Source organism: Symphalangus syndactylus, chromosome 6 (assembly GCF_028878055.3).
Source record: "Symphalangus syndactylus isolate Jambi chromosome 6, NHGRI_mSymSyn1-v2.1_pri, whole genome shotgun sequence".
In the NCBI taxonomy this organism is placed as follows: Eukaryota; Metazoa; Chordata; class Mammalia; order Primates; family Hylobatidae; genus Symphalangus; species Symphalangus syndactylus.
This window is the reverse complement of record NC_072428.2, coordinates 90215951-90243178: the sequence shown is the minus strand read 5'-3', so window position 1 is coordinate 90243178 and position 27228 is coordinate 90215951. Positions and strand designations below refer to the sequence as shown.

The following is a 27228-nucleotide window of genomic DNA, read 5'->3' as shown; positions in this document are numbered from 1 at the left end:
AAATTATTTTATGGTACCAAATACTGCAGAGATAATAAAGTCAAGATATGAAGACTGGCTGACTTCCTGGCAGATTTATCCTAAAGAAAAATTGAAACTGAGATGACAGTTGATGAAATATGCAATGTGTGATGTATCGGTCTTACTCTAAATTCTAGAATTGCTTTTTCCATTTATTTTGTCAGCATTCAGAGCTCTCAACAAATTCAAAACTTAACCCAGGACACTTAAAAACAGAGTTGAAATATAAGATTACACATACATGCTATCATGGGAACATCACAGCAAAGTTGCTGTGTAGACATTAGAAGTAGAACACCACACCCAAAAGGCCGAAGCTGATAGTGAGATAACAGCTTAGAGGCTTCTCTCTTATTTACCAGACTGGGCTCCCAGCTTGTCCCTCCATTTCCTTTAAATGAACTGATATGGTTTGGCTGTGTCCGCACTCAAATCTCACCTTGAACTGTAATAATTCCGTGTGTCAAGGGCAGGTGGAGATAACTGAATCATGGAGGTGGTTTCCTCCATACTGTTCTCATGATAGTGAATAAGTCTCATGAGAGCTAATGGTTTTATAAATGAATGTTCCCCTGCACAAGCTCTCTTGCCTGCCACCATGTAACATATGACTTTGCTCCTCATTCACCTTCCACCATGATTGTGAGACCTCCCCAGCCATGTGAGTCAATTAAACCTCTTTCCTTTATAAATTACCCAGTCTCAGGTATGCCCTTATTAGCAGTGTGAGAACCCTGACTAATACATGGACCACTGAGGCATTTGCCTGGGAGCTTACAGTGACTCACAGCCTGTTCTCTTACATATACTACTAGTTGCCACACTTGCACTCTCTCTCTCTCTCTGCCTGACTCTTCATTCTTGCCTCATGTGACTCAGGGACAGTGGGCTGCCCTCCCAGCTCATTGCACCCTGCCCAGAATCTGTAATTAAAAATCTTTGAACCTGTTTCCTATTGTGGTGCTATATAACCAGTTTGTGTCTTCCCCCCAAAGAATCCGAGGCCAAGTTTTCCCCAGAATGCGAGAGAGAACACAAGGTTCAGGGACAAGGTAAGGGTTATGGCATAAAGTGGGCATAGGTTAGACTAGAGCCACAAGACAATACAGTTGTCTTCCAGTATAAACTATTTTCCTGTTGAGAACTACCTTGTCATGGGTCAGACAATTAGGTATCAGTCTGCCCAGCAGGTAAAAGAAGTATCCTGGGGAAGGCACACTGTAGCCACCTATGTCCCACTCTTCTTGCTAGCCACTCCGGTGCTGGAACTCCAGTTTAGCTGGGGGCTCTTGAAACACACTATCACTACATTTCTCAAGTACAGTAGCTAAAACGTAGGGAATTGGGGTTGTGTTTCTATTTTCTCATCTACTTTCTCTTCTACATCTTTTTATCTTTTTTCAACTGTACTATTCTATTTTTCTTTATTCCTCTTTTTACCTTCTTTTCTTTTGCTACTAGACCATAGATTGCAGATACTGAGAACTAAATTTTGATGCAATTGAGAGACATACAGGAGCAGCTGAAATAGTTCCAGCTAGAGTTTAAATCAGAAAGAAAGAAGGTGTCTTAATAGTTTTGAAGGATCCTTTGTGGTTCTTTGAACTTGGGAAAGACCTATCAAGTTAACAGAGTACAGGAAGAAAGGAGTATCAGAATTTTAATCTTGAATATCCCATTTATTTGCCATGTATTTTTCTCATGGACTGTTTCCTCATCTGTAATTAATATTCCATAGCAATGTCATAATTACTAAATTGAGTGATGTGTATCAATTGTCTGATTCAGTTCATGCTTCTTTAAAAACAAATCATATTTCCCCTTCCCTTACCATTAAAACAAATCCAGAAGTTAGCAAATTGGGAGGTTTAAATTTAAGTAGGTCTAATCATCTGTAATTGTCGTTATGAGAAGAAAATGTATGTTTCTTTTCTCTTAAAAAGTCACCTATACATATTTTAATAATTAGGTTAATACATCCCTCAACTGATTTTTGTTATTTTTGTTTTGTAAGGAAGAGTCTTTCCAAAGGAGTTTCAAAATCTAGTTTCATTGCAGAATGGGGCGATTTTCGCAACTTGTTGGATCCCATGCAATGTTGTGGCTTGGGTTATATTAATATTTCCTTACCAGCAGGGATTTTCCCACCGGAACAGTGCATGGTTTCTTTCCCAGTATAAGGACTGGTTATTATTCTAGCTGCAACCAGAGCTGGAAAATTAGGCAGCAAAGTGTTTTATACACTTATCCTGTCCCAATCAAGCAAGTGTGGTTAATTAGTTATTTCTCTATATCTGAAACATCTTCTATTAAGCTAAAGTAGTCCTAAATATTCTACAAAGATGACTAACATGTCTTGGATATTGCATGCTTTTCAGACTTAGTAACCAACAGATACATAAAAATTAAAACCTTTTGAATAACTCTAGGTATACAGTATTACAATAAATCACGCAATAGCTATTGAGGAACATCGTACTGTTATGTTAGAGCTTACATATTAATATAGTTTTCCTCTGTGTCCCCACCCAAATCTCATCTCGAATTGTAAACCCCATAATACCCACGTTTTGAGGGAGGGACTTGGTGGGAGGTGATTGGATCATGGGGACAGTTTCCCCCATGCTATTCTTGTGGTAGTGAGTTCTCACAAAATCTGATGGCTTCGTAAGTGTTTGACAGTTCCTTCTTCACACGATCTCTCTCACCTTCCACCAGGAAGGCCATGCCTGCTTCCCTTTCTGCCATGATTGTAAGTTTCCTGAAGCCTCTCCAGCCATGAAGAACTATGAATCAATTAAACCTCTTTTTAAAATAAACTACCCAGTCCCAGTCAGTTCTTTATAGCAGTGTGAGAACAAACTGATATACATATCAACTTTAAATAATCATTCAGCTCATCCCTATAAGCTACAGTTCCATCTGCTGTTGTTTGTTGCTATCTACTTATTTTAATTTATAGTTTTAATGGAATGAAATTAAAAAGTAGAATATTATGCAGACATTAAAATGGTTGTAATGGCCAATAAGTAATGGCATGGAAAAAATATTTGATTTAAAGAGATAATGTAGAAAGAATACATTTTTATAAATATACAGCATTTACTATGAAAGATGTATACAGAGGTAAAAACTCAAGAGAATTTTAAAATGCTAATATAAGTTTTTAATGCATGGCAATTTAATCTGTTGGTACCTTTCAAAATATATTTAGCATTTTCTTTAATGTGTTTGCTTCAAAAATAAAATATACTAAATTTGAGGAATTTCTTACATTTCTGTGCATTTGATCTGAAAATAGTGAATTTCGCTTGTAAACCCGTCTATAAATTAAGAGGGCACAGGCTTTGAATGAGAGCCCAAAATATTTCCATTGAGCTGGGAGCATGGATTTATGTCCGGAATTGGTGGGTTCTTGGTCTCACTGACTTAAAGAATGAAGCCTCGGACCCTCGTCGTGAGTGTTACAGCTCTTAAGGTGGCGCGTCTGGAGTTTATTCCTTCTGATGTTCGGATGTGTTCGGAGTTTCTTCCTTCTGGTGGGTTCGTGGTCTGGCTAGCTCAGGAGTGAAGCTGCAGACCTTCGCGGTGAGTGTTACAGCTCTTAAGGTGGTGCTTCTGGAGTTGTTCGTTCCTCCCCGTGGGCTCGTGGGCTCGCTGGTTTCAGGAGTGAAGCTGTAGACCTTCCCGGTGAGTGTTACAGCTCATAAAGGCAGTGTGGACCCAAAGAGTGAGCAGTAGCAAGATTTATTGCAAAGAGCGAAAGAACAAAGCTTCCACAGTGTGGAAGTGGACCCAGGCGGGTTGCCACTGCTGGCTCGGGCAGCCTGCTTTTCTTTTCTTATCTGGCCCCACCCACGTCCTGCTGATTGGTAGAGCCCAGTGGTCTGTTTTGACAGGGCACTGATTGGTGCGTTTATAATCCCTGACCTAGACGCAAAGGTTCTCCACGTCCCCACCAGATTAGTTAGATACAGAGTATGGACACAAAAGTTCTCCAAGGCCCCTCCAGAGTAGCTAGATACAGAGTGTCAATTGGTGCATTCACAAACCCTGAGCTAGACACAGGGTGCTAATTGGTGTGTTTACAAACCTTGAGCTAGATACAGAGTGCTGATTGGTGTATTTACAATCCCTGAGCTAGACATAAAGATTCTCCACATCCCCACCAGACTCAGGAGCCCAGCTGGCTTCACCCAGTGGATCCCGCACTGGGGCTGCAGGTGGAGCTGCCTGCCAGTCCTGCGCCATGCGCGCTGTCGATGGGACTGGGCGCCATGGACCAGGGGGTGGCGCTGGTCGGGGAGGCTCTGGCCGCACAGGAGCCCATGGAGGGAATGGGAGGCTCAGGCATGGCGGGCTACAGGTCCCAAGCCCTGCCCGGCGAGCTAAGGCCTAGGTGAGAAATCGAGCGCAGCGCCGGTGGGCTGGCACTGCTGGGGGCCTCAGTACACCCTCCGCAGCCGCTGGCCCGGGTGCTAAGCCCCTCATTGCCCGGGCCGGCAGGGCCTGCTGGCTGCTCCGAGCGGCGCCCGCCAAGCCCGCGCCCACCCGGAAGTCCAGCTCGCCCGCCAGCGCCGCACGCAGCCCTGGTTCCCGCGCACGCAGCCCTGGTTCCCGCGCACGCAGCCCTGGTTCCCGCTCGCGCCTCTCCCTCCACACCTCTCTGCAAGCTGAGGGAGCTCGCTCTGGCCTTGGCCAGCCCAGAAAGGGGTTCCAACAGTGCAGCGGTGGGCTGAAGGGCTCCTCAAGTGCCGCCAAAGTGGGAGACCAGGCAGAGGAGGCGCCAAGAGCGACCGAGGGCTCAGATTTAAGGTAATATATTTTAAGTCCAATATTTTTGTTGTCAGAACTTTTTAAACTTCTATTTGGTTACCAAGCAGGAGTCTGGATAACTGAGCTTTTAGGCAAATTGCATTCAATTTCTATTCTTAGATGTTTCTTGACATGATGATTAGAATAACAGCAATATAAAAATAAGACGCATTAGGAAGTAATGACACAAATTCACTTGGGCTTATTAGGAGGGTTTCTCAGTAGAAGATTTTCCACGTATGTTTCCAAATAAAGTCACATCTGAGGCACTGTGGATCAGGATTTCAATATGTCTTTTTGGGGACACAATTCAATCGATAATACTTTAGAAAGTAAAAGACATAGTAAGAGGAAATTTTAAAAATACTTATATTTTGTTTACTGCAAAATAGAGGTGAACCAAAAGTGAAGTGAGAGTTTGAGCATGTATGGTTTAGGTTACAGCAGACAACACTCCCACCACCCTCATAAAGAAGTACCTTCTCGTGCTAATAATATTACGATGGAGGAGGGGGGAAACTACGTTCAAGGAAAAACAACACATTGTAGGAAGATCTGAGACACGTGTAAAACGGTTTAGGTCATAGGCCAAGAAGGAAGACAGGAGGGGAAGAAATTTGTATGCCCCAAAGTATTAGACAGCCTGTGGGCGTAAGATCTTGTAGCCCACTGTTGTCCTAGTACTTTTCTCTGTGATGTTGGAATTTTCTAGTTTTGTCAGTATTATTTCCAGGAGACAGAAAAGTGGCCAAAACTAATTTTTCTGATACCTATGTAAGTTGTCTTGGGATCAGTGTGGTTGTAAGACTTTGGCTTGGACTGGTCTTCCTGGCATTAATATTCGTGGCTTGCCAGGGCTTGCTAGGCCTATCCAAAGGGCATTAAGAGTATTCAGTAGAACTATTATCCAGTAAACACAGTTCAGTGGAACTTCAATTGGTGTATCAGCTAAAAAGAAATTATTATTTATAAAGATGTAAATATTTTTAACATTTTCTATATAACATCTTATATTTCAACACTAGAGACACTAATTATGTTTATGACGACTTTAATATGACTAAGAAGCATAAAAGTATCTGGTAGAATAATTGAATGTCACAGGGTAAATAAAAAGGTGCAAATACATCAGTAGGAAACTTCTTATAAATTTGATTTAATGTTTTATAGATGATCAACTCTCAAGCTCTAATATTTTTGCCTGTATTATTAAGAAGTAAAGAAAATGGTAGTCTGCCATGCTAGAGTTTTAACATATAATGTGTGAATAATGTGGAGATTATTAAACATAGAATTTTATAAGAAAATATTTATTTACCAAACTTAAAAGGTTATATAGCATTCTTAACTTAAAATAATGATTGTCACTTCTTTTTGTAGATCTTTTCTTTCTCTTATATCATCCCACAAACATATATTCTTAGTATTAACAGTTAAAGACACTAAATCAAAAATATTTATTTTTTTCCAGCTTTTAATTTATTTTTTTGTTTTTTGAGACGGAGTCTCGCTCTGTCTCCCAGGCTGGAGTGCAGTGGCGAGATCTCGGCTCACTGAAAGCTCCGCCTCCCGGGTTCACGCCATTCTCCTGCCTCAGCCTCCCCAGTAGCGAGTAGCTGGTACTACAGGCGCCCACCACCATGCCCCGCTAATTTTTTGTATTTTTAGTAGAGACGGGGTTTCACCGTGTTAGCCAGGATGGTCTCAATTTCCTGACCTGGTGATCTGCCCACCTCGGCCTCCCAAAGTGCTGGGATTACAGGCGTGAGCCACCGTGCCCGGCCCCAGCTTTTTATTTTTGAGAAAGAATTGCTCTGTCTTGCAAGGTAAAGTCTGGTGGTGTAATCATAGCTGACCATAACTCTAAACTCCTGGACTCAAGAGATCTTCCTGCCTCAGCCTCCCGAGTAGCTAGGACTACAGGAGTGTGCCACCATGCCTGGCAAATTTCAAAATGTTTTGCAGAGACAGAGTCTTGCTGTGTTGCCCAGGTTGTTCTCAAACTCCTTGAGTCAAGCAATCTTCCCGCCTCAGCCTCCTGTAGTACTGGGATTACAAGTGTGAGCCACTGTGGCTGGCCCTTTCCAGCTTTATTGAGGTATAACTGGTATATGAAAAATTGCATATAACTAATGTATACAATTTGGTGAGTTTGGACACATATATATACAGTTGTGTTTCAGTCACAATAGTTGAGGTAATAAACATACCTATTACCTCCAAAAGTTTTCTTTTCTTCCTTTTTTGTGTTTTTTGGTTGTTGTTTTGTTTTGTGGCAAGAACATTTAGCATGAGATCTACCCTCTTAATAAAAAAAAGTGCTATTTCAATTTATACAATACCGTATTGTTAACTATAGGCAGTATGTGATACAGTAGATCTCTGGAATTTTCTCTTGTGTAGTGTGTCATTACACCAGTTGAACAACTCCCCATATTTTCACCTAACCTCATCTCCTAGTATCCACCATTCTGTTGTCTAACTTCTGTATATTTAGCTAGATGCCTCATGTAAGAGCAGTTATGAAATATCTGTCCTTCTTTGACTGACTGACTTTTAGCATAACTTTTTTCAGGTTTATCCGTGTTCTTACAAATGGTCACCTTAAATTAAAAAATATTTATTACTAAAACAACAATCACAGAAAAAGAAAATACATCAGATTACTGCCAAAATTATTTTAAAATCATCCTTTCCAGAGGCAAAGCTTGTTCAGAATCATCCAGTGGGGAATATTTTCCCATAAAATGTAACTTGGAAAGAGCCAGCCTAAAATAACTCTATTTTAAGCATTATTTCAACATATTTTAACGAAGCCCTATGAATTATGAAAATAGCCTTCTAATAATACTAATAATATGCCTGAATAAGACCTTGTAACTTGTTGCTTGCTAAACAACTTGTTTTCAGATGCTTCACAACTGATATTTGATATAGGTGAAGCAGAAATCATCTCAAGGAAATAGCACTGAACAGTAATGCCCTAAAACACAGCATTTGTTGTCTCCAAGCCACTGTTAAGGTCAGGACTGGAATAAAGAAAAACACAATGTATCATGAAATCTCAGGTTTGGTTCTACGTAATTTTCAGCCTGCTTTTGAATTTTTTTGTTTCAGCTAAGCTTTCTGGCCCCCAGATCTGCACCTGACTTTTGCCACCTCCTCATCATCCACTCTGGTCTGCACCCTCTTGACCACGTCTGAGTCTACTTTGGGGCTGGATGTCTGCTTCAGCATTAGGAAATAGACACATCTACAGAATCTCTCATGGCAACACACCAGGTAGTTTTCTGGGCAATTTTATACTTTTATAAGAATGAAAGATGTTTTGATTCCAAAACATTCTGTCCTGTTCTCTAATCATTTTAGTCTTTTAAAGTATATTGTCTTGGAATGGTTAAGATGTTTTGCCCATCAATTTCTTTGTAATCCAACAATTTATAACAATATTTCTAAATTTCCAGAAAAATGCTATTGCATTCTTTCTTTTCTGCAGTTCCTCACCATTGTCACAGAGCCTATGTTGGGGAATTTAGTCAGAGACTGTCACACAAGATTTCCTTTAGAATCACCTGGGAAACTTTCAAAAATTCCAGAGGCCTGGTATCACTCCCAGAAATATGATGTAATTGGTCAGCACAGACTTAGACATCAATAATTTTTAAAGATTCCAGGTGATTCTCCCATGCAGACGGAGATGAGAAACACTGAATTAGATCATTTCCAGAAGCCACAGAATAAAATGTAAACTCTGCTTCCATTCTTTAGGTATTGTAAGCTTTGTCCTTTCAATAAGTTATATTACTAAAAATCAACAAACTGAACTCACTATGAATGTGTACTCACAGAGTTGTGGCTCCTGATTCTATTTAAAGTATGTTAAAGTAAAAGCAGTTAGAATGTGAAATTTTTTTCCCTTGACTGTGCTAAAGAAATATTGGTGAGGAATGTTGTGGCTCATTTTTTGTTCTTTCTACATTTTATTTTGTAAAAATTTAAATATTTAATCATGCTATTCAGTCCCCCAAATAGGGGAATACGTTTTAAGTCTTTTAGTAAGGTTTTATAACTTTAAACATAAAGATACTACATATTATGTATTAGGTTTATTTTAACATTTAACAGATATTTGTGACTATTATGAGTATGAAAATGTAATAAATTATTACAAGTTCCAATCAGTTATGCTGATGTGGAATATTTTCAAGTGTTGATCTTGTACCCAGTTATCTTATCCAATAATCTATACTTTCAGTGAGCTCTAATTTATTTCTTGTAAGATAATATTATAAAATGACAAATTTGTAACCCTTCCAGTCGCTGATTTCTAATATTTATATCTCCTTTTATTTTTGATTTTTCTTGTTCTTCAAAACTAAGACTTGGCGTATATTTTAAATAAATATGGTGATAATGAATGGAGAGGTTATTGTTGGTAACTATTCATCTGTTCCCTCTTTTATTTATTTACTTTTAATTTCTTTCTTTCTTTTCTTTTTTTTTTTTTTTTTTTTTTAAGACAAAGTCTCACTCTTTTGCCCAGACTAGAGTGCGGTGGTGCACTCATAGCTTAATGCAACCTCCACCTTCTGTGCTTAACTGCTCCTCCCAAGCATGCGCCACCATACTTGGCTAATTCATTCTTTCTTTCTTTCTTTCTTTTTTTTTTTTTTTTTTTTTGGAAAGATGGGGTTTTGCCACATTGCCCAGGTTGGTCTCCAACTTCTGAGCCTGAACTCAAGCAATCCGCTCACCTCTGCCTCCCAAAGTGTTGAGATTACAGTTGTGAGCCGCCGCTGAGCCTTGTCTATTTCCTCTTTTAATCAATGACTTGATTTTTAAAATGAGCAATTCAAAATTCTCCAAATATCTCATTTGCATTAAGGGCAACTGACCTAAACTCCGCTTCGAAGTTTTAAATTTTATTGTTCAAAAGTAATAATGACTGGTTCAATGATACAGGCCTCAGCCAATCATCATACAGCATAACCCTTAGGCAAAATGAAGGATATAAATTGAATATATGAACTAAGATGAGGCTAAGAGACGTGGACAATGACTTGCTGGAGGATTTGGGAGATGAAGTTTCTTCTCTCTTAAAAGAGATCCACCAAAAGAGATAGTTTCCTTCTTCCTGATGTAGGGGTCAGATGTCTGACATACTATAGCCACTTTTCCATCACGAAAAAAAAAAAATTGAGGCTGGCAATGAAGCAAGCACAGAGTGAATTTGAATAAATTATATTGGACAGAATTACTGAAAAACAGAGATAGGGTGACTAGATCAAGCCAATCTTGAAGCCTGACTTATATCTGGTCTTCTAGTTTTGTGAGCCAAAAATTTTTCTTGACATGTAAGAAAGTTTGTAAGGTAGAATGTCAAGGACAACAGAAGGTTAAAAAACCTAAAGTAATGGTCTTGTTTTTAGCAAAAATCTAGGCATTGATAAGGTTTAGAAATTTATAAAGGAGATCAAATAGGATAATAGGTCTTAAGAATTTAGATATAATCACTCAAATAAAAAATTGCCTCACAATTCCAACTTTCAAGTTATCAGGAAAGAAATAATGACAAAAATCTAACTAATGAAAGGCAGGTAAGGAGGGGAAAAATAAACAAAAACAATATGCAGTAATAGAAAAATGCAAATTAACCTTCTATTGCACTTTTGTGAAAATAAATGAGCTTAAAACTCAGTAGCTTGAACAGAATCTGAAGAACTGAAAATACATCTACTACTACTTTATAAAAATACAAAAGTTGTTTTTGGAGTGTAAAGATAATGGGTAATTTTTCTTGAGAAAGTGAGGGTTTATTGCTTGGCTTTCTTGCATGATGTATTAGTATCACACTCACATTTTCGTGCATACTTATCTAGTTATCAATATATAATAACTAACAAGAAATGCTATTTTTCATTTTGAGATGGGCATATTTTTAACTGTGTACTTTTTAGAGAGAAACCATTATTTTTTCACACATTTTCATAGTCATTTCACATTCAACAACAAAAAGAAGTAAATAAAACACTTAACATTTTAAAGTGCTTTTCATATTACTCTGTGTCATTAGAAATGAAAAAAAGTCTTCTCCATTACACTGATCTTCATCTTCCTGTTCTGTATTCTGCTATGAGTGCTCTGTTTTTCAAATAAAATTTATGTGTTAAATAACAAATAAATGTTCCCCTGCTTTGTTACAGATTATATTAGTTTAAATATGTTACATGTTTAATATTTTGTGTATGTTTATTATATGTAATATATGATTTATGTATACATATACTACAAATATATTAATGCTATTATATGACTAAATAGAAAAGCAAATTGTAGTATCATTCTTACTCAAGAATCTAGACATGCTGTCCTGGGAATATCTTTTCAGAGTAGGTGACATTAGAGCATAGAATTTAATATATTGAGGACATGGGCAAGACTGCCGTTAATATATATGCTTAATTTGGTGCAAAGTCTCCCTTACTGTAATTCAAGCTCCACGAGGTCAGATTATGTTTATCTTTTATGCTACTCAATAGTCAGTGCCTAGCAAAGTGATTGGCTCTTAGTAAGTATCTATGATGGATACTTTTATGCATAACTTAACCAGTCTAAGAAATGTCCAGGTAGCTGGCAAAACATTATTTCTGAATGTGTCTGTGAATGTGTTTCCAGAAATGATTAGCACTTTAAAAAACATTTTCACTTTTATTTTAAATACAGAGGGTACATGTGCAGATTTGTTACACGGGTATATGGCATGATGCCAAGGTTTGGAGTACAGATCCTGCCACCCAGGTAGTGAGCATAGTATCCAATAGGTAGCATTTCAACCAACACCCCCTCCTTCTCTCCCTCCTCTAGTAGTCCAGAGTGTCTGTTGTTTCATATTTATGCCCATGAGTACCTAATGTTTAGCTCCAACTTATAAGTGAGAATATATGGTATTTCCTTTTCTGTTTCTGTATTAATTCACTTAGGATTGTGGCCTCTAGCTGCATCCATGTTGCTGCAAAAGATGTTGTGTCATTCTTTTTTATGACCACATAATATTCCATGTTGTATCCTTTATCCAATCCAATCTAATGTTGATGGGCACCTAGGTTATGTCATGTCTTTGCTATTGTGAATAGTGCTGCAATGAACACTATGAGTGCATGTGTCTTTATGGTGGAACTATTTATTTTATTTTGGGTATAACCTAGCAATGGAATTGCTGGATTCAATGGTAGCTCTGTTTTCTTTTCTTTGAGAAATCTCCAAACTGCTTTCCACAGTTGTTGAACTAATTTACATTCCAACCAACAGTGTATAAATGTTGCCTTTTCTCTGCAGCTTTACCAGCACCTGCTATTATTAGAGTTTGTAATAGCCATTCTGACTAGTGTGAGATGGTATGTCATTGTGATTTTGATTTATATTTTTCTGATATTTAATGATGATGAGCATGTTTTCATTGCTTTGCTGGCCACTAGTATGTCTTATATATTAGTCCATTCTCACACTGCTAATGAAGACATACCCGAGACTGGGTAATTTATTAAAGAAAAAAAAAAAAGAGGTTTAATTGGTGCACAGTTCCACAATGCTGAGGAGGCCTCACAATCATGGAGGAAGGTGAAGGAGGAGCAAAGCCATGTCTTACCTGGTGGCAGGCAAAAGAGCATGCACACTGGAACTCTTCTGTATAAAACCATCAGATCTTGTGAGACTTATTCACTAACATGAGAACAGCATGGAAGAAAACCTGCCCCCATGATTCGATTATCTTCCACTGCATCCCTCCCACATGACATGGGGATTGCTACAATTTAAGGTAAGATTTGAGTGGGAACACAGAGCCAAACCATATCATCTTCTCTCAACATATAAAATCAATAAATGTGATGCACCACATAAACAGAATTAAAAACAAAACACATATGATTATCTCAATAGACACGAGAAAAGCTTCTGATAAAATCCAACATGTCTTCATGATAAAAACCCTTAACAGATTAGAGGCCTTAGAGGAACATATCTCAAAATAATAAGAGCCATCTGTGACAAATCCACAGCCAACGTCATACTGAATAGGCAAAAGCTGGAACAATTCCCCTTGAGAACTGTAATAAGACAAGGATGCCCATTCTCATCACTCCTATTCAACATAGTATTGGAAGTCATAGCCAGAGCAATCAGGCAAGAGAAAAAAAAAAAGACAACCAAATAGGAAAAGAAGCTATCAAACTATCTTCACTGACAATATGATTATATAACTGGAAAACCCTAAGACTTTGCCAAAAGACTCCTATAACTAATAAATGACTTCAGTGAAGTTTCACAATACAAAATCAATGTACAAAAGTCAGTCACACTTCTGTAAGCAAGTAACTTTGAAGCTGAGAGCCAAATCAAGGACACAACTCCATTTACAGTAGCCACATAAAAAACTGAAATACCTAGGAATACAGCTAACCAAGCAGAGGAAATATCTCTATGAAGAGAACTACAAAAGACTGCTGAAATAAATCAGAGATGACACAAGTAAATAAAAGAAATTCCATGTTCATGGATTGGAAAACTAATATTGTTAAAATGGCCACACTGCCCAAAGCAACTTACAGATTCAGTGCTATTCCTATCAAACTACCAACATCATTTTTGACAGAATTAGAAAAAACTATTCTAAAATTAACATGGAACTAAAAAAGAGCCCAAATAGCTAAAGCAATCCTCAGCAAAAAGAACAAAGCATCACATTACCTACTTCAAAGTAACTTTAAGGATACAGTAACCAAATCAGCATGGCACTGGTACAAAAACAGACACTTTGACCAAGGGAACAGAATGGGGAACCCAGAAATAAAGCCGCATACCTACAGCCATCTGACCATCAACAAAGCCAACAATACCAAGCAATGGGGAAAGGACTTTCTATGTAATAAATGGTGCTGAGATAACTGGCTAACCACATGCAGAAGAATGAACTGGGCCCCTTTCTTACACCATGTACAAAAATTAACTCAATGTGGATTAAATATTTAAGTGTAACACCTCAAACTATAAAAATCCTGGAAGAAAACCGAGGAAATTCCCTTTTTGACATCAGCTGCAGCAAATAATTTTTGGCTAAGTCCGGTAAAGCAATTGCAATAAAAGCAAAACGGACAAGTGGGAATCTAATTAGATGAAAGAGCTCCTGCGCAGCAAGAGAAGCTATCAACAGAGTAAACAGACAATCTACAGAAAATATTTGCTAACTATGCATTCAACAAAGGTCTGATGTCCAGAATCTATAGAGAACTTAAACAAATCAATAAGCAAAAAACAAATAACACCATTAAAAAATGAGCAAAGGACATGAACAGACACTTCTCAAAGAATTAGCATTTGATTTAGTAAACTGAGTAGAGAAAATCTGCCTTCAGCAGCATGGGTGGGCATTATCCAATCTGTAGAAGGATTCAGTAGAACAAAAAGGCAGATGAGGGGCACATTCTCTCTTTCTCTTCTTGAGCTGGGACATCCATCTTCTCCTGCCCTTAGACACTGGAGCTCTTTTTTCTTGGGTCTTCAGACTAAGATTTACGCCAGTGACTGCCCCCCTCAGGTCTTTGGCCTTGGACTGAATTATACCACCAATTTGCCTTGGGTCTCCAGTAAGAAAGTGCTATCTGAATAGCATAATAGGGGACTTCTCAGCCTTCATAATCATGCAAGCCAATTATCATTAATTTTCATATATATTCTGTTAGTGCTGTTGCTCTGGAGAACCCTAATATGGCACTCCATAAATATATGTTAAATAAGTTAATGAATACATGAAATAAGTAGAGTCTGGCTCTATCCTCAGTATAATTACAATATTCTATTTGGTCCAGATATGTAGATTTCTTTACAATAACAAATAATGAAATGTTGAAAATGAACATTAACAATTTAGATGGTATTTTCTAGAGAAATTCTGAAGAATTCTATGCACAGAAATAATAAAGGCTTCCAGATGTCACCACAAATGAAATCATCACCTCTCTGACTCTGGAAGTGATCCCAGAGAGTTGTGCACTTCTCTGTGGCCTCCATAATACTCTATGGACTTGGAAGCCCCTATTGTGGCATGAATATGACAGTTATGGCCAAGGGATGCTTAGGGTTTGATTCAAGGCTGTTAAGAGCAAAGAAGAAACAATAAAGTGTTGCTGTCTACTTGCCATGCCCCAGGGCAGCATAAGGGGCACTAGAGAATGAGACAAAGTGAAATAATTATTACCTATAAAACATAGTCTTTCTTAGTTTGGAGAGAAAATTCTAATAAGATTTCCAGTAGAACGGTCATATTGCCATTTCCTAGTTTCTACTTTTCTAACAGGAATGAGGCTACAAGAGCCAGACATAGGTAGAACAAAGCATCCAGAATTGTATTCTATTAGCCTTTCCGAAACTTGATTATTTGTTATTCTGTGTTTACTTGTCATTTGTGACAAGTGAAAGTCAGCTTTTGCATAGTATCTAAATAACAACAACCCAATTCCTCACCCATCATGTATGTTAGAATCCAGTTACTCACAAAGGGAATTGGTCTGTGTGTTGTTGAATCACTGTATCACTGTGTCTGCGGAGGAAAGGAGTGTTCAGAACTTGCTGATCCACCACTCTGCTGATATCCAGCATTATTTTAAAAATAATACCAATGATGTCACTTACTATGTGACCTGGTAATGTGAGAAACATATACTTATTTTCACACAAGGCTGTTGTGGCTGTGAATTAATATTCTCTGTTTGTAAACAACAGAAATGAACTCTGACTAACCACCAGGAAAAACAAGAACAAAGCAGCCCTTCAGATTTCGATTTTGTGAACTAGTAAACAGTCTTTTTAAGGCACAGTCATTATGGGAGAATCATTAGCTCCAATTGTGGTGCTTTGCACAAGATCCAAATTGAAGGGGAACTTCACTTTCTAGCTGAGATTATTTTTCCTTCTTAATTGTTAGTTTTACAAATTCTTAATTGACAGTTTTACTAAGACTGTTTATAATGGAAGAGGTAATTCTAAAAGAAAAAGAGAGTACTTTTAGCAAGATAAGGAGAAATGCTTTGTGGGCAAAAATATCAGATGCCCACTAAACATCTTAACTGATTTTTTTTTTTTTTTTTTTTTTTGAGACGGACTCTCGCTCTGTCACCCAGGCTGGAGTGCAGTGGTGCGATCTCAGCTCACTGCAAGCTCCCCAGTAGCTGGGACTACAGACACCTGCCACCACGCCTGGCTAATATTTTTGTATTTTTAGTAGAGACGGGGTTTCACCATGTTAGCCAGGATGGTCTCGATCTCCTGACCTTGTGATCCACCGGCCTTGGCCTCCCAAAGTGCTGGGACTACAGACATGAGCCACCGCGCCCGGCCTATGATCTTTTTTAAGTTTTCAAATGGTATCTTCACCCGATTTTTTCCAAACGTGTTCACCTTTCTTACTCCAAAATCTTTGTTGAATTTCAGTAGCTAATAGAATAAATTTAAAATTTATTAACATTATGTTCAAGGATCTTCTTAATCTGAACTCAGCTTGTACTTTCCATCTCTTATCTCTTTCCAATTTACTTGCCTCTTCACCAATGCACTCCTACCATTATCCATCCTGGTCACATAAGCCTATTCCAAATTTTCCAAATATAAAAGTCACTCGTAGAAGTGAAGACTACTCGCCTGGAATGCATTTACATCTTTCTATCTATCTCTTTCTCTGTCTGTCTCTCTCTGTCTCTGTCTCTCTCTTTCTTTCTCTCTGTCTCTTTCTCTCCCTCCCACTCTCTCCTCACCCCAACAACTCCCCCAACTCAGATAGTTTAGAAAATTACCATCTCAAGGAAGAAGGAACTTAGAGAAGTAAAGTTATCTGACAAACACCCCACATAGATGCTTAAGGACCCACCGCAACATTCTGTGTAAGCTTTGTCCAGCTTGTGTGCTATCATCTTCAGTAATAGAAAATTTACTGCTTCTTGATGCAGCCCATTTGACATTGTGATAAATTTGGCTCTTGGAAACCTCTGAAAAGACAAGGCTGGAAAAACACAACTCATTCTTTAAGGTCTAAATCATGTGTTAGTTCTTCTATGAAACCTAGTCTGATATCCAGAATAAAAGTAATCACCCATATTGCTCCCAAAGTTCTAATATTATTATATTATACTACCATTATTTTATATATATATATTTGAGACAGAGTCTCACCCTGCTGCCAGGCTGGAGTGCAGTGGCGCGATCTCGGCTCACTGCAACCTCCGACTCCCTGGTTCAAGCGATTCTCTTGCCTCAGCCTCCTGAGTAGCTGGGATTACAGGCATGCGCCACCACACCCAGCTAATTTTTGTATTTTTAGTAGAGGCGGAGTTTTGCCATGTTGGCCAGGATGGTCTCAATCTCCTGACCTTGTGATGAGCCCACCTCGGCTTCCCAAAGTGCTGGGATTGCAGGTGTGAGCCACCACGCCTGGCCTTATATTATTATATTATACTTATGTCCATTAGTATTTGTTCATACTAATATTATTCCACATATTACCATCTATTACAATTACTTTTGCTTGCCTTTACTTCCAAGACTGATTTTGATTTTCTTACAGATAGGTACTGTGCATTAACTTTTGCTTTCTAGTGCAAACCAGTGGAACCAATCCCCCTGACCCCGGACACCAAAGGACAATTGTAAACTATCTGATTCATTTTCCTATTAGAGGAGAACGATAATCTTTTTGGCTAATGATGTTATCTCCTAAGAGCTTCTTAGAGTTTGAGGTTATACAAAGTCAGGAGTACTAGTATCATTGACGTAGTGCCTTCGTTATTTGCAAGACATCATTCAGAAGCAGTGCTAATATATATATTTTAGATTTTTAATGTTAGCATTTTTCATTCACTGGTGTATAGTAACAAAAATAGAATATACCTGTCTGCTTAAATATAGGCCTTTTACACTGTTATTACTCTGAAATTCAAATTTCTTTCCTTGACCACTACTCCTATTTCTTCTGTCTTGCTCCAACATATTTCTATTATTACTTTTTCAACACGTGTCTAGTAAATAAAATAGCGATAGAGATTGTAGATGACATTTTAAAAAGGCAAAGGAAAACTTACTAATTAACAATAATTACAATTTTGTAGTCAACAACTACCTTTCATATTTTCTTTGAAAAAAGTGACATATAAAAGTGTTCTCACAGAATCAAGTAGACAAGTAAAACATTATTGGAGGGGACATTTGGGAGTACACAAGATAGCTTAAGAAAACTGGAAAAATGTGAAAAACAAAAGTATAGCAGGAAATAGGGGCTCCTAAACCCACCTATCCCTGCGGAATAAAATGCTTGCCCTCACTTGTTTCTTAGATTAAACAATCCTCAAATAGACTTCCTCTAAAACCATCTTTCTCCAGGCTTGCTACGTACCTACCCTTTCTGTGACTAACTGGAAGAGGTGCTTATTTCCCCTGTCCCTACTACTCATCAAGATAGAATAAGAACAAACACAGACTATTCAACTACAAAACATAAGCTCATAAATAATGTAAGGATATAGCTACACATTAATAAGATTGATTTTCCCGAGGGACATTAAGAAAACAGCTTATTAGTGCATAGTCCCAACTCATTTGTATGTATTTATCTCTATTTTTATCATAAGAATAATAAATCTTCAAGATGAGCAAAGTCAAACACTACAAATATATCACAGAGTGAACATTCATTAGTATTGATAATGATCTTTGAAAATTTCATTCTGTGTTATCTCAATGATAACTTAGAACCTTTGAGAAAAGTTTACATTATGCCCTTTGTAATAAGGCAGATAAATATACAGCAAATATATGCTCTCTAATAGGTATGTACTAATATCTGGAAAAGTAATGTGTGTGTGTCTGTGTGTAAATTTGTTTCCTGAAATTGCCAGATAAATGAGTCATTTGTTAATCAGGAAATAATAGTCAAATAATCAAGAATGTGTATTTTTACATGAATTTACTGTATGAAGATAATACCCAATCTTGGTGAGGAAAACATGAAATAGACACATTCTTATTTTTTTTTAAATGAGAATATGTAAGGGTGACCTAGAAAATATACCATAGAAATTTGTCCTAAGAAAATAATTTATCTTAACAAATTTATCCTGAGAAAATGCTCAAACACTTATGTATAACCATTTCATTTAGTATTATTTTTACTAGCAAAAATTTAAAACTTGCTAAACTTCAAAAGTGGGAGTTGATCAAAAGACTATAGCTAATTCATTTAATAAAAAACTAGAGATTCATTAAAAATTATAATGCCATAAGTTTATAATAATGGAAAATATTAAATTAAAAAACAACTACTTTTATAGTTTGTTTTATTTCATTATTTTTCTGCATTTGCTAATTTTTATTTACAAATCATATATCAAAATGAGCCATTATCAAATAAAAATATTGATAATGTTTATGGTATGTACAGTTCCCCGACATCTTGCCCATTCCCTTGAGTACTATATTGAAGTTATGTTGTAATAGCAAAGAGAACACACTGGTATCTACACAGAAATATAAGAGATTTTTGTAACTTGTATGCAAGGTTTAGTAGATTGGGCTCCCACAGGGAAGAAATCCAGGAGGCACCATTCCTATTGTAGTCAATGTGAAAAATTCTCATTGAGTTTACCCAGTGCACAATAATCTGCATGGCTAGATGAGGAAGCCTTTGTAGGAGGCCAAGAAATGATGAAAAAGAGAAGGATCCAAGGGATTTCTTGCTATCAGTATCAGAAGGAATGGGTGTTATTCCAAGTCAGAGTCCAATAAACTATGGCCTGCAGGCCACACAAAAGGTTTTTCTGGAACACAGCCATGCTCACTTGTTTACCTATTATCTATTGCTGATTTTATGCTATAACAAAAGAGCTGAGTATTTGTGAGGATATAGCCCACAAAGATGAAAATCTTTACTATGCTACTCTATACAGGAAAGGTTTGCCAACCCCTGCTGAAGTACACTGCAATCGTGAAAACAAATCAAGTAATAAAACCAAACAAGTAAATAAAAAAACCTCAGAGGGTATAGTGGATATTACTATTGCCCATAAATATTTCCGATTCTCTTTTCCTTTCAGGCATATAGGAGGATTGCTCTTTTTTGACTCCTTGAACTTTAAGCAATCTCATAGGTCTTCCTTTGGCAATAAAGTGTGAGCAGAGATACCATGAATCACTTCCTGATTGAAGTGTTAAACTGAATATGTATGACTTTTCATGCTGTGCCTAATCTTGCTGCTATGGTTATCGAAGCTCTGATGATATGGAGGTGTAACCTGGGATACTGACTTCCATCATGTAGGTCAGTTGTCCTGGAGAATTACCTAAGCCCAGCAGAAATTGTGTGAAAGATAAATAAATATTCAATGCATTAAATATTGAGATTTGGGGGCTGTTTATTACCATAATATTTACCTAGCCTATCATGAATGACAAAGAGAACAACTTTTTTTATAATGTGTTAATAGCCAGTAGATTCACAGTAAAAAAAAATATATAATAAGTTAAAAAACAACAGAAAGTCATTTCTTCAACTGCCTGCAGAGCATGAACATGATAGGTATAGGATTCCTCAAAAGACGTATTTATGACTGCTATCTTAAATAGAATTTTAATAACTAGAAAAGCATATATATTCTTACTAATATGCCCATATCTACATATTTTAAGTGGTAAATCACTATAGAATTCAGTTTGTCAAAGAATTATAGTCATAAGAAAATTTTAATTAAATTAATAGAATAAGAAATAAAAATTGATATAATGCAGTGTTAATTATCATGAATATATTACAACCTCAGTTTATAAAAAATCCTACATTTCGTAAGCCTATGATCTTTTTTTTTTTTAAGTATTACCATCTGTGGTACAATGAAATAGCAAATTGACTGGAGCCAGTAGCCCATTATTTTAACAATTGTACAGATACAAACATAACAAAATATGTTTGCCTTTTTAAGTTGTAGCACAAAAGAACATGGGCTTTAAAACCGAAGCTTGGATTTCATGGAACTTTTTGTTTTCAAAGGAAAATTAAAAACTCAAATACCTAGATTTTGTTTCCCTCCTGAATTTGCTGGTGTCAGAGCTGGGTTAAATAAAGCTCACAATCTTGGTCTTTTCATGTCATTCATGAATTTTCCATGAGGTTGAAATTGAGATAGCATGGAAGATTTCCCCATTGTGTCACACAGAATGTTTGAATTTGGTTTGGCCAACATTCTCCAGCACGTAATCTTTTTATTCTCCCCGAAACCCTAAAGCACGATTTGTGAATCTGGCAAATTTCTCAACCATTTAAATTTGAGTTTCATAGTTTATTATATCAACTAAGTTTCCACACTGTCTTGGATACATCAAAGTAGTAAGCTTTGACAAACTGAAAAAATAAAAGCTATCTAACACTTGATAAGTCTTGAGGAAATTCTGCTATTTTATTTACCCTGTTAAAAAAGAAGAAAATGGTATGCTTTCCATTTAGAAATTATTAAAAGTATAACTATGTTTTAAAAATATCATAAAGAAGAAATTGTTATATATGCATACATAGATAAACAGATACACATATCCTACAGATAATTGGGAATTATTTTATAATGAGTTTATACTAATTATATCTTAAAAATAGATAAGGAAAATAAATTTGGGCAGAACACACTTCAAAAGAAACAACTTCATCATAACATTTCAATTATATCTTCATTATTATGCTCCCTGAACTGATGTGGCACATATTTTATAAATTGAGTCACAAAGGATTTTTTTTTTCAGACATAAATTGGTAAAACTATTTGGAGCATGAAAGAAAAGATCAAATGGGCCAACTGGGAACAAAACATAGTGATCAGAATTCAAGATAAGCCACAACACATAATAATCCTAATTACCAATCTTTAATTAAACTACAGGGAGAATTTATGTCCCAAATAAACTCTTTCTCACAGCTTTTTCTGACTTCAAGATTGAATGTTTCGATGTGTAGAAATAACAGCCAAAGAGGAAGCTTATTATTTAGTGTCTTATTATTTATAGAAATCTAAAGTCAGAAATAACATATGTTAAATGCAAAGTTCAAAACAAAATCTGATCTTCAGGGGTGTTGTTGCAAAATATTTGAAATTAACAAGCTTATTAATTCTGACAAAATTGACAAATTTATGAATGCCCAACTGATGAATTAAAGAACAGAGTATATTGGCAGTGCTTTTAATGAATTCATTTAGAAATAACCTACTGCTGCAAAGTAGATTTTTCTCTGGGGAAAAAAACAAAAAAGCCAAGTGGGTTTTATGTGGTCAGGTATGGTATTAATGTGAATTAGCCTCTACTTCAAAGAGTAGACCTACTCAAAGTATATTGAATAAATTTCATGTTTCCCATTGTCCTGGCTATTGGACTGAGTTTTGCTTTTTTCTGACCCCAGTTTTGCTCTCTTCTTGGAGAGCCTTAGTGAAGGAGGTAATTGCATTGAGTGTCATTGTTCCCAATAAGGAAGATCCAATGTTAATTTCCATGTGTGTTAAATCTAATCAACATTGCACAGTGTTATAGTTCACCCAATAACTGAACGTTTCTTCTAAAATAATTTATTTTTGGTGTGGGCCTAATTATTTATTGTACTGCTTAGTTTTAGATTTTTTTCCTTTGCTTGATTTTTTTTCAGAAATTTCTAGAGATGTAACATACTGTGGTGTAATATCTGACATTTCTTTGCTAGGATCTTAAATTCACCCTCACAGATGGACCCCCCTGTGGTTATGTTTACACACTGATCCTAGCTATTTTTCCTAGTGTTGGAATGTTGGTCTGAGATATGGAAATGGTGAATAGCATTAGAAGGTTAGCCTTAGCAATAATTGAGCTTTTAAGGTGGGGTAGTTAAACCCTGTCATTGAGACTAAGAGCTTTTCTTTGTAGAAAACTTGCAAGGACATTTTCTCTTGGATTGGATTCTGTGAGACAAGATGGCCCAATGTTTCATATGAAATAGTTTTTATTTGTTGTTTGCTTGTTTTGCTTAAGTCAATCTACATTAGTGTCTATTCTTTCAGAAATTCTAATACCCAATTAATACCAAAGCGTTGGCATTGGCAGTCCGGCATAAATATCACCAGTGTTGGCACTGCCTGTCATCACTTCAAAACATAGTTTACTGTTAAACATGAGACTCAATGTCTTATCTGAGGAAGAGATACATACTGCTTTTGATGGCTTTGTCTGAACAGAGTCTTCTTACCAATGCCTCAAACTATCAAGCTTTTTAAGTAATGCAGTCTTGAGTGAACAACATATATTTTAATGAAAATTTTACAAGTAACATATGTACATTCTAGTAACAGTTAATGACATTCCTTATTGTGATGACATTGTTCTCTATGTGACCGTAGGAAATTGGCTAAAATTGTGTGACAGCTGCTAGTGAACTCATTCAGACTGACAATATGCTTAAGTAGCTGTCTCTTTTAGTATAGAGAAAATATCTGGAAAAGCAATCTTTCATTTTAATTCTGAGAACTTGGTGATTTTGTATGTCCTGGTTCGATTTTTTAAAAATTAGATTCAAACTAGGTTACTTTATGTCATTCTTCCCTGTTACTTATTTACAAGAATAACAAAGAACTGAACCTTGATCTCCTAAAAAACATTAACTCATAGGATACAACAGTCTTGAAAATGACAGTTTGAGAGGAATAAGGCCTATGATGAGTGAATTCTCGGAACATAAAGTGCTTTAAAACACAAATATACATTCAATATGACAAAACTGACCTCCAGTAAAAGAAAAGTAAAATCTGCTTCTGGTCCTGAAATGCGTTATGCATTTTCTCCAGTGAAAGTTATGTTATCCTTTATTATCAGGAAACTTCTGCATTTTTTCCTTTCCCCAAACCTTAATAAGATCATGTTAAATAGTGTGTGAACCAAAGATTATTTATAAAATATTGTTTTTAATGATGCCATGAAATAAATTTTTTGAAATAAAATTGCACAGTTCGGAAGCTCAAAGCAGCCACTATTCACTCTAGTTTCATGTCTCTTCTTATTCCTTCTTAGCATATCCATTGGTGGTCCCCACTCTCCTGAGGGAGAGCTCTTAGAGACCAGCAACCACTTCTCATTTACCTTGTTAGTGGTTATTTGAGTATACTTCCCAATGAATATTTTTTACTGATGAATAAAAAATTAGAAATTATGTATTTGATTGTGGGAGGCAGATATTTTTTGGCATGTTGCCAGGAGAGGAGACACATAGTGTTAATGAATGTCCACACAAACCTTTTCTATCAAAGTTTTAAACACTTGAAAAAGACCTTCAAACAAGACTCTGTCTCAGACTTTAAGAGAATTACTGGAAAATAAGAAGAGCAACACAAAGAAGGCAATTCAATTAAAAGAAAAAATAAATATGAGAAAATGAAGAGGAGTGGATCTAGTTTCTTTAAGTTTTTGGTTTTCTTTTTTTTTTTTCTTTTTTTTTTATTTATTTATTTTTTTTTATTATACTTTAGGGTTTTAGGGTACATGTGCACAATGTGCAGGTTTGTTACATATGTATCCATGTGCCATGTTGATTTCCTGCACCCATTAACTCGTCATTTAGCATTAGGTGTATCTCCTAATGCTGTCCCTCCCCCCTCCCCCCACCCCACAACAGTCCCCGGAGTGTGATGTTCCCCTTCCTGTGTCCATGCGTTCTCATTGTTCAATTCCCACCTATGAGTGAGAACATGCGGTGTTTGGTTTTTTGTCCTTGCGATAGTTTACTGAGAATGATGTTTTCCAGTTTCATCCATGTCCCTACAAAGGACACGAACTCATCATTTTTTATGGCTGCATAGTATTCCATGGTGTATATGTGCCACATTTTCTTAATCCAGTCTATCGTTGTTGGACATTTGGGTCGGTTCCAACTCTTTGCTATTGTGAATAGTGCCGCAATAAACATACGTGTGCATGTGTCTTTATAGCAGCATGATTTATAGTCCTTTGGGTATATACCCAGTAATGGGATGGCTGGGTCAAATGGTATTTCTAGTTCGAGATCCCTGAGGAATCGCCACACTGACTTCCACAATGGTTGAACTAGTTTACAGTCCCACCAACAGTGGAAAAGTGTTCCTATTTCTCCACATCCTCTCCAGCACCTGTTGTTTCCTGATTTTTTAATGATGGCCATTCTAACTGGTGTGAGATGGTATCTCACTGTGGTTTTGATTTGCATTTCTCTGATGGCCAGTGATGAGGAGCATTTCTTCATGTGTTTTTTGGCTGCATAAATGTCTTCTTTTGAGAAGTGTCTGTTCATGTCCTCTGCCCACTTTTTGATGGGGTTGTTTGTTTTTTTCTTGTAAATTTGTTTGAGTTCATTGTAGATTCTGGATATTAGCCCTTTGTCAGATGAGTAGGTTGCAAAAATTTTCTCCCATTGTGTAGGTTGCCTGTTCACTCTGATGATAGTTTCTTTTGCTGTGCAGAAGCTCTTTAGTTTAATGAGATCCCATTCATATGGAACCAAAAAAGAGCCCGCATCGCCAAGTCAATCCTAAGCCAAAAGAACAAAGCTGGAGGCATCACGCTACCTGACTTTAAACTATACTACAAGGCTACAGTAACCAAAACAGCATGGTACTGGTACCACAACAGAGACATAGATCAATGGAACAGAACAGAGCCCTCAGAAATGATGCCGCATAGCTACAACTATCTGATCTTTGACAAACCTGACAAAAACAAGAAATGGGGAAAGGATTCCCTATTTAATAAATGGTGCTGGGAAAACTGGCTAGCCATATGTAGAAAGCTGCAACTGGATCCCTTCCTTACACCTTATACAAAAATTAATTCAAGATGGATTAAAGACTTATATGTTAGACCTAAAACCATTAAAATCCTACAAGAAAACCTAGGCAATACCATTCAGGACATAGGCGTGGGCAAGGACTTCATGTCTAAAACACCAAAAGCAATGGCAACAAAAGCCAAGTTTTTGGTTTTCAAAGTTACTTCATAGAGGGAATGAGGCACAATCACAGGTTTCAACAGCTCAAGCCAAATACAAACACTTTAATAAATTATTTCCTCCATATTTTGTTGGACTGAATATGCTTTATGTACAGATCACTGTTACTGAGTCTAATTACTTTTGTGAAAGGATATAAGTAAGATAAATATTGTATAACAATGGAAAAAAGTAATTCTTGGGGAAAATTAATGAGGATAATGTAAAAGTGACAAAAACAGTGATAATCCTCCTTATATAGTCTTTGGAAACTATCCTTCACATACATTGAGAGTTCTATTAAAATAAGACCTGAATATTAAAACTTATAATAGAAATGTGTCTGAACTTGTAGTTGGAAGGTAATAAACTGCCATTTTTAAAGGCAACTTTTGGAGGTTGGACAAAATGAAGACAGCTCAAGGAAATATTGTTACTATTATTACAACTGCCACTAAACGTTTTATAGCAAATACATCAGGAAAACAAAATAATTGCATAAATGTATTGAGAAACATATAGAAAGAGATAAATGTAGATATTAGCTCAATAAAGACAGCTTCAGCAGAGGAACAGCAATAATAAAACACAGATAGTTTTAAATAAAATGAACTATTGCTTGCCAAGGCTGCTGAAAAACAATATCTGATAGGAGCATATGTATGACTATGTTATTGGTAAGAAAATTATATGTAAAAATATGTGTATAGATACATATACACACACAATGATATGATTGTAATATAGATACACATATATAATACAATTGTAAAATAAATACACATATATATTACAGTTGTATCCTATGCCTTACATAGCAGTGGTAAAAGGATCACCTGATTACATGGTTACATATCCACTGGAAAATTGTTTTTCCATAAATACCTTCTTAAACTTTTGGTCTCTAGTTGAATATGTCCTAAAGGAGACCTTATATTCTATAATATAATGACATTTTGACATGAAGAAGCAAAGAAGTTGTACCTTTCTTTGTAAACAACCATTATATCTAATTATTTTTCTAGTATTCATATCATTGCTAATTTATAGCCATTAATACCAATATGAATAACAATATAATTAAATGAAAACACTTTGAATTTCAATTATGTGATATTTGAAAATATTCCATTTTCAAAATGTTATTGATAGCAATTTATTGGCTATTTTCTAGACAGACCATTCATTGAGAAGTGCAGAAAAAAAGGAGAGCTACACAATTTACCCAAGAGGTATTTATAATCACTGGGTAACATCAAAATTGGCAATTATGTAAATTGGAAACCTTGGTTTTTATTCAGTGGAGCTGTATTAAATCTTCATTGGTACAGGAGAAAAGT

At 36.4% G+C, this 27228-nt stretch overlaps 1 long non-coding RNA gene across 1 annotated transcript in view; it reads left to right on the top strand.

The window, feature by feature from the left end:
* Positions 1–862: 862 nt before the first annotated feature.
* Positions 863–27228, top strand: part of LOC129484817 (uncharacterized) — a 251257-nt gene continuing 224891 nt past the window's right edge. The window contains exons 1-3 of the long non-coding RNA XR_010121395.1: positions 863–946; positions 7747–7858; positions 7954–8118. This is a non-coding gene — a long non-coding RNA (uncharacterized lncRNA). The remainder of the gene's footprint in view (positions 947–7746; positions 7859–7953; positions 8119–27228) is intronic.